At 44.6% G+C, this 14,792-nt stretch overlaps 1 protein-coding gene across 1 annotated transcript in view; it reads left to right on the forward strand.

Annotated features, from left to right (window-relative positions):
• Window positions 1-695: 695 nt before the first annotated feature.
• LOC126557942 (uncharacterized) overlaps window positions 696-14,792 on the forward strand; it is a 72,348-nt gene continuing 58,251 nt past the window's right edge. The window contains exon 1 of the mRNA XM_050213872.1: window positions 696-700. The gene's annotated coding sequence lies outside the window, so the exon portion shown is untranslated. The remainder of the gene's footprint in view (window positions 701-14,792) is intronic.

Consider the following 14,792-nt stretch of genomic DNA (forward strand, 5'->3'; position numbering starts at 1 on the left):
GGTTGAATGCGTGTTTTGATTTTTGTTCCTTCTTATCCTATTCCTTTACCACGAAGATCATCTTATTCGGAGCATCTCCTGCATGTCGTCAGCCATTTTTCTACTTCGGGGATGAATTGGTTCCTTGGGAGGATTGGCTTAGAACTTCATGGATATGGTGGTATGTCAAGGACCTTGAAGTGTAGCGATGTAAGTGATGCATTTTTTAGTGGCCTGCATCTCTTTAAATGCAGATGTGTGTCTGCGCATGAATGGCAGCAAATGAAGCGACTTATGATGACTAAAAATACAACACCGTCATCTGTTTTATTGTGCATAGAGGGTGCAGTCTTCGAAGAGTTTAACGTAAAGGAAAAGAAAATCCTTGCAGTGGGCTAAGGAGTATATCGGCTGCTGATCTTAAGGACTCAACTCTTAAAAATCTTCACCATTCAGGAGAGAAAAAAAAACAATCTTTTTAACGTCTTTTGAGAACCTCGAACACTTTCCAGCAATAATTGAGGTGCTACCAAAGGATACTCTAATTAGCATATAAATGTATACGCCTTCGAATTAAAAGGGAGAAAGCTGTGTAGACGAGGCTGGGTGAGTGGCCAGGATTGGGCATTCAAATCATGCGGGTTCGAGCGAGGCTTCCCACGATTTGGAAAGGATTCAAAATATGCAACTCACGGTGCGCGCTGGAATCGAAGAGAACCCTTGTCCGGTTTCGTTCGAAAGCGCTCATTCCCTTCGGAGTCGATTTACGATCCTTTGATTGTGTGTTGCTTTTCTGTTACTTTTTTTCTCTTTTCTTCTCTTAATCTATCTTAGACGGTGATCTATCTTTGACTCCACCGTATCCCTCTGTATCCCGACGAAAGGCATCCAGCATGCGCACCCTTTTGGTCGAACCCTTTTTTCGGGTTTAGGGCACTGCCGAAGCCAATGACCTCGCTTTACTGATATGGGGAAAAGGTACACGAGAACCAGTAGGGTAGCAAGTGGACTCTACTGGACTGAAGAAACCTTGAGCTAAGGTTGGAGAATTTTAGGTAAAACTCAGGTGGCTGTTGTAGCTATGGATCAGGTGCTTGAGAAGCTAAATAAATCCGGTAAAGGAAGCGATCGAAGAACTGATTCACCTCGTAAGGGATGGAGAACATATTTTTCGATAAAAAAAATCATTTTTTAACCTGTCCTCCACTCCATAACGCCTGCATGACTTGACATGATTTTTAATTACTTGAAACGATTTTTTGGGTTTCTCTTCTCGGTTCTTGATCTTTTTTGTTGTTGTTGTTATTGGTACTTTGAATCAGGACGAATCAGACCGTTGAATCAGTCGGTAGGAATCATTAATTAATGAGCATAAAAAGCAAAACAATGCTGCATGTGTGAGTGATGCATTTTTAAAAGATATTGTTAGGTACTTCACTTCCCCTTGTAGCTCACTGTTGGTGATTCGAGAAAAGGATCAAAAGAGTTCAGTGGTATCAACCAGACGGCGCACAAATTGGGTTGAAAATCCTTCGTTGGAAGTGGTTTTCAATTTCATTAAAAGTGCTATAGAAACGGAAAAAATGCCACACTTTGTCTCGTCAAATAGAACTAAAAATACAGAAGATCAAGATCGTTCTATGGCACTGCTTTAAATAATACAATTTTCTTGCACACGTATTATGTTTATTTAAGTTGACGTAAGCACTGCTGCTCGCACCAAACACTTGGTACGCCAAGTGCGTTTGATTTAAAGATGGCCTCCGTTGAACAATGTCGGCAAAATCTGTCAAGTATTGGTTCGACTTTTTAGGCCATCCATTACGCTCTTAAGCCTGTCATACATCAAGATCTTTTGTCACACATAACTCAACTGGCTGTTTTATTTGTGTTCTGTTTGCGATTTCTTTCAATTTGATTGATTTTTATTTTTAGTTTTTACGATTATTGTATTCTGTAATTAATTAGAACATTTTTTAAAAAGTTTTGTTTTCATTTTTATAACAATATTTTTAACGTTTTGTGTGCTAATCTTTGTTCCCACATCGGTTGTAATCATTCAATAGTGAAAAAAACATCCCGAAAAAAGAATCCCTCATATCTTTCAATACCAAAGTAGCAAAGCAAACGAAGAAAAGAAATCCCCATTTTCCCTACAACAAATCTTAACGAGCAAGCAGGAAGAGCTGGAAGGAAGTTTCACACGTGGAAAAGTGGGAACCGACTTAACTAACACCAATTGACCGCCACTCCGATGAACAGCTACACACTTTTCTGTCAGGGAAAAAAAAGCCTGATTGTGTGTGCACTGGTGGCGAGGTGAATGAACGATCGCAATGAAAGGAGAATTATTTTCTTCTGTTTCGGTAGGAAAGAGATTCCCTAACGCAAAAGTTTCTTTCTATTGAGAGTGTGTGTGTGTGTGTGTGAGTGTATCTCTAGGGGTGAAGAAAATCTTCGTTTCCGTTTAGGCGTGCAAAGTCGGAGCGAGGGTTTGAGTCAGAAATGTGTTGCTGATCTCCAGAACACTATTCTAGACAGTTTTGCTTTATAGTTCTCTTCAGTGGACATTCCTCAATGAAAGAAATCCTTCCAGATTTTTCATCGAAACCATCAAAGCCAAATGTTTGATGGATCTTTCCACACACTTTGTATAGATCTAGGCTTCATGTTTTTATGAGCATATGTTTCCCAGCTTAAGCGAGATTCATTTACAGCACATACACACACACACACACACACACACATACTTGCACAGCACCAACATGCGGTGGTATGTGAGAATTTATCCCAGCCGCCCAAAGGGAATAAAGATCGGCTCGATCGCACCAGTGCACCACCCGTTAATTGAGGTTAACTTCCTGCGATCCGCGCCCGATCGAACACCCATGGGAGTGGGTGGGTGTGTGGGAAAAGGGCAATCGTCAACGTTGTAGTTGTAGGGTTTGCCCTTTTTATGACAAGACCCTCCATTATTTCTTTACGCCCGTCCAAAAGAACCGAGAACCACCAGCCGGCAAAACATTGGACTTGTGTAACACCCAAGTGGACAAGTGGTTCCAAGATATCTTTACTCACTCACCCGCACTCACAAGGGTTTTTGTCGCTACCAACCTACCCGCCCTCCCGACGACCGTCACAATTAACGGTAAATGCAGTAAGATCTAAAACCTTTACCGTGGGTAAAATGAGGCTGAAGAAGGGGTGACGATTTCATCTACGAATAAAACTAGATCAAAAGTTTCCGCCCAACGGCTCCTCCATATCCATCCTCGGTGCTCAATCCGCTGTACCGGCTGAAGTGCAGTTCCCACTTTCTGGGGACATCTTGCACGATCGTCGCCTCCCAAACCAAGAATTAAATTCATTAAATTCTTATTTTCCACCGGCTGTAGCTTTAAATCTCCAGCCGTCCGCACGCACGCCACCGGGCAAAACCGGAGGAAACAAACCGAACAGTGGTGCGCGTGGTGCTTTTTTCGGAACCTTTTTGCCTGGAAAACTGGAACAACGGTGAAAACCTGGATCGAAGCAGTGCGGGGAATGGGGAATCAAATCGTCTCTAATTTAATTCATCTTCCGCGTGCCGATCCGTTTCGTTCCGAGGGCGTTAAGGGCGTCCCGCTGCGGGTGGATGTAGTTTTTGTTCTCTCTTCGTGCTAGGGCGAGCGGTCCAACCGGACCACCGATCTTTCGCTTCTTTCGTGCATTCTTACAGCGCCCGGATTCGAGCGTTTTTAGCGGCTTCGCTTTCCTTCGCTGACACGCTTGCTTCCGAGTTTACTTCCGATGGATCTGGCGGTGGAATTTGGCTTCCTTCTGTCCCGAAAACAGATGAGATCAAGATACCGGGACTGGTGTATTTTTTTTTTTTTTTGCTTAACGTAAGTCACTGCCGTGAGTGTTGTTGAACCCTGCCGAAATTAGCGATCGCGGTGAAGTGGATCATTTTCCACACTTTTTCACACTCCAAATCTCAACAATGCGCTTGATTGGCGTTAGTTTTATGTTCGTTCTCGATAGCCGTCGCCTATCCGCTTTGCCAGATGTGAGGCTTCACTGCTTCGCATTTGCAGAATGTCCCAGTTCGTTGCGGTGGCTCGGTTGCCCCATCAAAAAAGTGACGTGAGGAAAGTAATAAATTGGAGGAATTCAATCCTTTTTGTAAAGTGCTCTTTATCATCGACTTCATCAACTCGGCCAAAAGCTTAACTTTCTCTGTAAAAGTTTGGTGATATTTGTTTCCTATTCGTTAGGTTCGCTTGATTGAGAGACGAACAACCGTTGTTTCACACGATCGATGATTGGCTCTGGGGAGCTCGAAGTCTAATCAGCTTGGATCACACTCAAAGCGATGATGATGTATGATCGATCTGTCACTAACGGGGAATCCGTTGCTTTCTTCTGTGAGGGGATCGTTAGAGCTTAATGCTATTCTGAAAATAAAAAAAAAAGATTTTCCTGTTTTTATTGTTTTATTCATGACAAAATGTAAATGACTCTATTCGATCCCTAAACTGGATCTCCTCGAATACCCCGTTTTGTGCAGCAAAGCGTGATTTGTGGATGAGTTTTCCTCTTGAAACACTTCAATTTAAGGGTGGACCAAATCCATACGTTACTCAACCACTGTGGCCTGTTACTTGTTAAATGCACCGGAAGTGGAAAGAGCACGAAAATGATGGTGCAGAAACGAGCAGGTCGAGTCAACCAACCAACCGTCAAATTTACACGGATGGGTCGTTCCACGCCGTGGCACGACCAATGTTTGTGCGAGGATCGAGGATGAGTTTTCGGGGTTCAGCCAAACCATACAGCACAGCAGGATGAGACAGGAAGCAATGGCACAGCATTATCGAGGGAGAAAATGACGGAAATGTTTAATTCAATTTCGGCCTGATATGAGGGTCACTTCCGTTGGGCTGATAACGTGGTAAACTGCTATTGGCGGGTCCTATTTGATGGGTATGAATTTAAAAAATTGTATCGCAGTTCCTTAGCAGCTTGTTAGCAAAGCGATTTAAAAAAACTGCAACTGTCAACAGATGGCTTTAGTGCATGTTGTTTCAAACCCATGTTTCGTCTAATTTATTTTAAACTCACGTCAACGTGTGCCTAAAATGTAATCAGAGCGAAAAAGAACCCTTAAATAATCATACTCCATAAGATGGATGCCCTGCACATGTCCGAGTCATATTAATGACTATAAATTAATGGGTTAATTCTCACGACGTCTTGACGCCTGATCGTGTCGCGTTCCGCCAAGATTTGGTGGTCGTTAAAAATAGAGACCCTTTTGATGGTTATTGGTTGAAAGAGTGATTTAATCTCGCAAGAGTCCACTTGTGTCGTCAATATTGTTTGAACTAATTTCTTCGATGACCATGCTAGGACCGTGTTTCCCAATAACAACTGCTTGGAGCAAATGGCATGGTCGTTTGTAGAAAAAACGTTTGGAACACAACATTAATTTCATAACTCCACACACCAAGAAACTCAACGGAACAAGCATTAAACATCGAGTCCTTCCTTTGCAAGCACTAAGCATCATAAAGAGCGTCATTGTATTCGATTGCCCGCGTTCGTTTGGAAAGGGAAATGAGATGCAGGAACCTGAAGAAGAAAAAAGCAATCCCATCCCTTCTCGGCCAGCAAGGTCCGAGCCGTTGGATGGAAAATTCCATGAAAGGCGTCCACTGTTTGCGTCGAAATTCGTTACAGCGGCACCAAAAATCAACAGGAGCAGGACGATGCTATTCCTGGAACCAGGGAGCCAAGGGGCCAATGACACCGTACAACCGTCGCCGGTACACGCGGTGGAACGAATTAGGCGAACGGGCGAGTTCTCGCGCTCCCGCGACGATCCGTCTCGGAACCTCGGCAGGATTGTGGCCCCTCGCGTACCTTGCCTCACACGGTACATGCGATTGTGTTTACTTAACATTGCGCACACACACACACACGAAAACCGATAGCCGCGTGTGACGTGCTCGGTTCGTGATGTTGGGTACGTGATAAGACGCAGACGTGCTTGCGCTATGGAGCTGGGATGTGGAACGGGCGGTGGGCGGTGGAAAATGTCGGGAACAGAAGGGAGAAGCGTTAATGTGAAACATTTGAGACTAATGCGCGTACGGTACGGCATGGGGCAGCCGCAAGTGTTTAATCGCTCTTTGTAGGGCGAACGGCATATGATTAGTTTATTGGCTTGGCTCCTTGTTGAGATGCTTTGTAATGTTCGCTCTTTGTTGTAGGAAATGTATTTATTTATTGGTTTATGTTATTAGTTATTTTAGGGATATTGCAAATGAAACATCTAGCTTAAATGTTGTTGCTTACTTATTATTAATCGGAAAGACAATTCATAAGAAATTATCTTTGTGTTGTGCGACCTTTTACACTGTGCCTTTAACATAATTAACATACACGTTGCAATAATTAATCGCTATTAAAATCAACGGCTATGAGGACCCTCATCTATGAGGAACTCATCTTATGCAGACTTTCAAAAAAAAAAAAAACCCCTTTCAAACGAAACCAACCGAAAACTTGCGCATCCGTGACGAAGCTACACGTTGCAGAAGCTATATCCTTTGGCAGAAAATCACACCGTACACATCCGCACAGTGGCCAACCGAAACAGTGCACTACACCGGAACATGAATCCTCGGCCCCGGTTTCGATTCGGTTCCGTGCGCTCGTTGCGATCGAGTAGCCCAACGGTGGAACATTATGATAATGTCGGTTGAAGATCACGCTACGGTGAAGATTTCTGACGCTTATCAGTGAAGCAACGAGTGCTGTAAGGGACCCTCACAACCCTCACAACTTGTCTTCCTTTGGGGTGAATAATTGGAATGTTAATGTAGCGACGTTCTTAGATGAATAAAAAAAACATCCCTCCCAAAGGATGAAGACACAAGTGAACGATCAAGAAGGAAGCATTGCTGATGGTTGACTTTACTGCCCACGCCTTACGGGTTTTGTTAGCTGCGTGCGTTACGCCACACTGCAGACCCATCGGGAACGGAAATGCTCCTTTCAAGGGAAGGAAGGGTTTGACGCATCCGTTGTCAAAAAGGGGTTCCTGCCGGGAGCGTAGGGATGCGTTTCCGCTTGAAGGAATACATTATTATCACCTTGGTTTGCTTCCCGACTTTCTGGCTTAGGGTTGACCGTCCCTTGTGTGACCCCTTTCGTCTGGAACGTTTCCTTCCAGCGATTCTCCACGAAGGAAGAGTGTTAAGGAATCTCTGGAAAAGCTAAGCAAGTGGAAGGTTTTGGAGTTCGCTGTCTAGTTTTTAAGGATCTGTTTTTCCCTCTTTACTTTGGCAAGCAAGTTGTGGAACAAAAACATTCACAAAGAGAGGGAGGAACTGTCAAGAAGGATACATTTTACGGCGGAAGTAAACGATACACACTTCCCGGTATGGGCTTCCCTGGAGGGTGCAGGAACGGTAGAACATCATCGCCGTGTAGATTTGACTGTTTCCCCCTAGAGTAGAGGGAGAATACCGGAAGTGTGCATCTTGCACTTTGGTCTGAGGCGTCTGTAATTAGAGGCGCGATCGCTGGATGATGACGCTGTGTTACGTTACATCCAAAGTAAACACTGTTATCTGGGGCAGGAAGCGTCTAACCGCGCAGGAAAAGTCCTGACGAAGTGCAGTGCCTGACAGCGTACGGTGACAATTTCCGTCCCTAAAGTTTTTGGACAACGATCTTACGTAGAATGTTTTGCTTACGTACTGTATGTTTTGCGTTTTACCGGGGGTTGTGTTCAAAGTTCGGGGTGGATGTGTGATAAGGATCCAGGTGGGTTTTTGTTCTTTCGTCATGCTGGTTTGCTCGTCCCAAGTGAGGTGGGCGACTTCTTCCGGTATATGATGTCCCTTTTGAAGAAATGACGGTTATAAAGAAATTTTTAAGTCATAGGTATTGGTTGGTACGCCTAGCTATCGTCCTGAAGGTTGAACGTTGGCTTTGGATGGGACATCGTTGTCCGTTAGGACCTACTGTGAATCAAATCTGGTCTTATGATGTATTCAGAATTTAATGTGTGTTAATGTATAACGATCTTTCAAGAATCTTTAAATTAATTTTCTTCGCAACTCGCAGAACTGCAATTGATAATGAATACTATTCTCTCAAGGACTAATCCCTCATTAATCACATCTTTCATTTGTAATCTACAACAACCACCAATTGCTCAGTCGGAAAATGTATCTACCAGTGATCGTTCGCTTGTACGCCCTCACGATCACGTAACTTGCATCTTGTGTATGTACATCCTCCCACAGACGGACATGCACACACACACACGTGTCCATTGTACGATCGCCATCACTCTAGCTGTCCTCAATTTTACGTATTATGGCTCGGTTTTTGTTCTAGTCATGTTTCTTTTTTATCTCTAAACAGTTCCTGCACAGTTCTACCAACCCATACTACACCACGACCACGAAAAACTCCATGGGGGGGTGGACAACGATTAGTAGGTAGCATTGTCATACAGAACAGCTCCCCACACCCACCCCTTACCGGGCCACTATCGTTCGTCGCGCGCCGGATAGTATTAACCGTATGCGAACTGTTTTGCAGATTGGACGTTTAACTAGCTGCTGCGTTTCACTTCCTCCCTTCCTGTCGTGCCGGGCCCGTACACCCGTCCCGTACCAATCTAACCCGCTCATCTGTGTCGTCGCCCGCTGTGACGTTACGTAATGACACTGATTTTATGGCCGAGATAGGCTTCCGTCAAAGTGCCGACGAAGTTACTGCCGATCGAACGAAACGGTGTGTGTATGTGTCTGTGTTTGGCAGCGTGGGTGTAGTAGGCGAACATGAGGCAGCACATTGCGTACATGGTCCCCAACCCACTCGGAAGCTTCAGCTCGTAAGGAAGGCAAAGGAAACGTCTATCATGATGGCCCCAAAATGGTGACGGATGGGCACGTCGTGTTCCTTGCTGTTTCCGAGTGCTGTTGTTGCTCCGGGTGTTGTTGCGTTCTGGAAGACGAATGGAGCAGAACTGCATACAGTTGAGTGGATTCGTTCAGTTTGATGAAAGATGAAGCTATAATGCTCCTTCTGGACATAACAACAAGTAAAAATTATAACCAAAAAAGCTTGCAAATCATAGTTAAAAACATGCCAAACAATGTTTCTAACATGCCTTCCATCCATCAGGGCTTAGAAAAAGGTACAACGACGTAGAAAACTACACCAACATACATGTACAGCACACAAGTACAGGAATAAAATCCACTCACGTAATCACCATTGTCATGCCCATTTAATGAAGGGCTCCTCGTGCGGAATCATTTCGGTCTCATCTGACCATCGAGCCAGAGAAGAAGGAAAGTGGACACCGAGAGAGGTTTGAGGGTGAAGGAGAGAAATCGGCCGACAGGAAATGGGTGGGTAGCCTAGCGCTAGGTGGACGTATGGGTTTGACTCAATCAAAAAATTGTCATCATCCACCTCCTCGGCACGGTTCGGCCTGGATCGAATGGATCGGTGGGGCTCGCGCGGATGGGCGAGCGGCGGATGGAATTTGTCCGTCAAGCGTGACAGTGGAAAATTTACGATTTTTCATCCCACTACCGCCCCCACCACCACCAAATCAACGTGCCGTGCAACGTGGATGGGAGGACCGTGGAGGATTTGGCCGTCGAGTTGTGTTTTTGTTGATCGCCATCAACAACATCCGGAAGGCCACGTTCGGGTCGGACCGTGCGGACTAGGGAGAAGGCAGCATCAATAGGCCACTGGGCCACGATGCACCTGGTGGGTGTGGATAGGAGTTGGCAAACGACACAGGCGGTGTGTTTCGTTCCGCTCAAATGTTTCGCCGTTGCATGCAGCTGATGGAACGTTTAGAATGAGCTTTGATTTTTCTTTTGTCGATGGCAAAAAAGACTATTCGCGAAGTAGATCCGCGATCGTTACGTGTTTTTAGTTGGTGTGAAACTACACAGCTTTACGTTAGGGAAAGCACGAGACATTCTTGATGCAACCATACGTTAATTTGATCATAAAATGTATTATTTTTGCTACTAGTTAGATATCTAACAACGACTTTGTGGACCTGATATAACCTGCCAAGGAAACCAAACATTTATCCTCAAGGACTGCTGCTACTCTCTCAAAGATTATTTTTTCAAGTTTTTCAAATATCAAACAACTTGTAGACCCACGTCTTACTTCGTGCATCAATCCCTATACTATCGCCGCAAAAAAAATGAGTGCCGTTTTCGAGCAAATTCCTTCACCTCATTTCAACGCTATCGCTCGCAACGTTCGGCAAGAGAACCTTCATGCGAACAATACCTTCGCATTACCATCAAATTCCCATACCCATCGCAAGCGTCGGCTGCTCACACCGTGACGTGGCACATGCAACAGCCTTTTCCCATGCACTTGCTTGCAGCAACGGCCCCGTCCCTAACAGTGGCAGGTTGACGTTTTTCTGACTTTTCTGACGGCAGGTGAATTACCATTTCGATGGTTTACACCCGTGTCCCGCTGGCTCGCCCCTTCCCATTGGTGTGTATGTGTGTGCGTGTATGAGTATGGGGATGAAAATAAAAGATTGCTCATAAAAGAGTTACGGTTCTGTTCCCATAGCCCTCGCCTATCTGCAAAAACATACATTCAAAACAACACACACACACACACACACAAAATGAAAAACAAATTCACTCACCCTCCCCTCCGCTATCGGGCCGAGTTGAATGGAACATGGATTCATAAATTATGTATCAACACGATCGTTTTCGAGTGGAAATGAGCTTCCCAGTGGACTTTGCGTCCCTTTAACTATTCACCGTTGCCGTTAGTGGAACGGTGCTGGGAAGGATACGGAAAAAAAAGGATGCGAACGATCGTACAAACGATCTGTCGAAGAATCGAGGTGTGTTAATTCGTTTTCCAATTATAACATCCTTGTGGCAACACATACACACATACGCACGTAAAGACGCGCAGGACAAACCCGAACCCTCGTGTGTGCGGTTGTGGCCGAACGTAGATTTCATTTGTATCTGAAAATGGAATTAATTTGACGCATGGCTAAGCAGTGTGATCGTCGAAGCATAAGCATAACTACTGCTCTTTTTCTTTTTTGGGTGTGAGCGTTTTTTTTTTCCAAACCGGAAAGCACTGGAGCAACACTAAAAGAGGGAAAGGAAAAGGTGCAAGATAGAAGAGGGAAGGAAAGTCATCCTTCCTGTAAGTGAAAAAGGATCCTCTACCACCCTTTTGTTTGCTGGCTGTGGTTTTTCTTTTATTGTCTGCTGCTTTGTTGTGTATTGTGTAGCTCTGGTGGCCCATTCGCTTGCAGGCCCTATTATCAAGATCCTAGCCAGCGTTCGGCGCAATAACGCAAGGGAGTACAAAATCCCGGCCAACCCTTTTAATTGAGGGGTTTGTGTCTGGATGCCACCACCGGCGAAGAGACCGGCAAACCGGAACGAGGCAAACCCTCGCAATCAAAAGACCAACAACAGGTTGCCGTTGTTTTGTTGCGTCCCCTCTCTCTCTGCTGGCATTCACAGGGATCGAAACAAGTGCCTGTAAGGATATGTGTGGGGTAAGCGAAAAGAAGAACAAAAAAAAGCACTTTAAACGTGGGGGAAAAATTTCGAGGATTGCTCGTGAGCGAGCGTTTTAACGAATGTTGGGAAAAGTTAATTGACCATTACCGTCCGTCAAAAGTCATCCGTGCCGGTGTCGTCCTTCGGATTTTGTTCACTGGTTCGAGTCGACCAAGGTGAGGTCCTGTGTGAGAGGTCCTTCTACCGTGACAGAGGATGTTTTAATCAGACACACACACACACACATATACAATGATCGACAAATGAATGCAAATGTATGTGAGAAATGGGTGAACAGGTTCACTTTGCTTTTGAAGGCTGGGAAATTTTCTCAGGTATCCTCCGAGCGTTGCCTTGTGCCGGTTGGATGATCTTGATAGGGGAGCAGGGACCGAGTGTCCAAACAATCGCGTTCCGATTTCCGGATGCGAATTGAAAATGAATACATTATGCGCTCGAAGGATTTTGCACCTGCCCTCTAGCGCTGGTTCCCATGGATCCTGGAGAGGTCCTGGGAACAGGATGTGCGTTGGTGGATTTGGTTTTTGATCGGGGTTGGAAGAAATTTTATTTTTTAATGTAACAGGTGCGAAAGCAATAGAAAGATAGCGGTAAGTTTGCATGAAAAATAGATTTGTAATTAAAGATTTTTCATGATCTTGAGTCCTGTGTGAAGAAATAGGAAAAATGGGGCACATCCTGAACAAATACCGTCTATATCTAGCTTAACGACTATAGGTCACGCTGCTCATCGAACGACTTACTCTGTTTGAACTCTGTACCAGCCGAGTGAAGGTGATAACGGACACATTTTCCCATATTTATTACTGGCCATGACTGAGAAGTAGCTTAAGGTAAATATTTTTTTCATGATAGATATTTCAATTGTTATGTGATCAATAGGCAAGACCGGTCGTGTTGACCGGTCGTAAGGGCTCTAAAGGGCTTTAATCACACGATTATTTAGTTTTAAACGAACCATGCCTAAATTTCAAAATTAGTTTCAAACAAAGGTTAAATTATTCTTCATATTTTTGATTGTTGAAAAAAAGTGTAGATCTTGCATATTGAAAATTAGGTGAGTATTCTGCCATTTACCTTAGCTTACCTTTATCAAGATACAATTTTTCATGTGGCCTACTTTCACTCTCATCGCATGTGCAGTTCGCTTTTTCCCCCCAGCTCTCGTTATCAACCGTTCTATCGTCAGAACGCACCATCGGCCACCGATAAGCCTTACATAATGCTGACTTACGTATCGCCCCGCTGATTAATATGCCACTCACAAACAGTAAGCACAACCGCCAGAGCCTTGGCCCAGCGTCAGCCGAGTTGATTGGTCGCTAGTTCTGCCTATTGTTCTTGCCACGTACTGCCACCACCACCCATCCAGCAGCCATCGGTGTCAAGCATCCGTACTTCGTCGTGTGCGTGTGTGTGTGTGCGTGTGTGTGTGTGTGTGTGTGTGTGTGTGTGTGTGTGTGTGTGTGGGGTGAGCATATGAAGGTGGTCATAATTTTGTATGTCAGCTACCTGGGTCGTTACGTCGCGAGAACCCTTTTGCATCGCATATGCAGTAGCTGCAATTACGGATGCAGTTAGCCGGAGCCGTTCGAAGGCTAGACCCCCTCAGGTGGCACCATTTTCAATTGTCGACCGGAAAGAAAAAAAAAATCGTCCCAAACGTGGCGATTTGCTAGTCGATAGCTCCTGCCGGACCCGGGGTCTACGATTCCGGGTCGAGCGACAGATCCCGTGGCTAGACTGGCCCGACAGGTGGAACTGGTTAGGGTGCTTTCACATATGGCACCGGTCCTGCCAGACTGGCTAACTGGAGTCCACCTGTTCTTTATTATGCATTCCGTTAGACGCGCTGTGGCCATCCGTCAGCGTCCTCGATTTGGTCGTGGCTACGGTGAACGCTGTGTCTGGCTTGGTGTATGATTACTTTACGAAATTTCTTTTCATCGATACGATCGGCACGGAACCGTTGTGGTGTGAATTGACTCGATCGGATGAATGATGAGTTTTTTATGACAACTTGAAATACAAAGTTCGCTAGATCTGACTTTCCTACGGTTGGTAGGTTTTTCAATGTTACTAAAGTTGGGGAATTGATCTTAAATTTGAAAAAATAACATCAGAGATGATCGTAAATATTATTTATGATGTCTTATTCCAGCACAAAAACTAGCGTTTTTTCTTATTTGTCCTCCAGATTTTCCTAAATACACGTTCCTGACTCAAATCAACAGAGTGACATTCCATCGGTACGAAGAATTCATTTCCTTTCCACATCCTAATCGCATTGATAAGATCCAGGCACGCCATCAACGGTCGGTCGTGTTTCACCAAACGAGCCTTAATGCAATTAGGAATGTTCACTCGGATAGGGCGTACGGTAGCGAAATGTGTCCTTCCTATTTCTCTCCATCGTGTAACGACACAGTTATTAGCAGGAGGGACGTAATCGGAATCGGAAATTGATACGCCTTAGCCGGGGAATCGGAAAACATACCATAATAGCAGAAACGTCAGACGATAACAAACATCAACAAATACCAGCACGCAAGGACGAAAGGGACCAAAGGAATCCTTCTAAGTGATAAGCTCATTATCGGACGTTTCGTTCCGATTGCTGCTTGCTAGGGGCTAGGGAAGTAACCTGCAACCGGAAGTTACAGGATGGATGGGTCGTCTAATGGGAACACACGGGACGGATGAGGCATTTGGTCGGTCTGTCCAACAATGTTGTATCCTGTCCATGGCCACGTGAACCTTCGTGTGGTGGGAAAGAAAGAAATTAGATTAGAAGATAAATGAAAAGTAGACCTGCGGAGTCATCAGGGACGCACAGCTAATGAAGAATTTATTTTAAAGTTCATTTCGTGGGCCAGATTTTGGTATTGAACTAATTAAGGAAAATACTGTAAAGCAATTGTTTATAATTTTCTTTCAGTATTACCACTCACCGTCAAGGTCACTGTAACTTGAAGATAAAGCAGCTACCTAGACATGTTTATTTTATTATAATTTATTTTATTTTAACGAGATAATAACTAGAACTTGATTGAGTTCGCCACCTCTCCCTCTCTCTCTCTCGCCATTCGCCATAATCAATCTAAACAGAGTAGCGAATTAATTTATTGTTTAATCATGCGATGTATCGACTCGATCAAACACGTTTCCATTAAATCCTTACTCAAAAAACGATTT

This window comes from Anopheles maculipalpis, chromosome 2RL (assembly GCF_943734695.1).
Source record: "Anopheles maculipalpis chromosome 2RL, idAnoMacuDA_375_x, whole genome shotgun sequence".
NCBI lineage: Eukaryota > Metazoa > Arthropoda > Insecta > Diptera > Culicidae > Anopheles > Anopheles maculipalpis.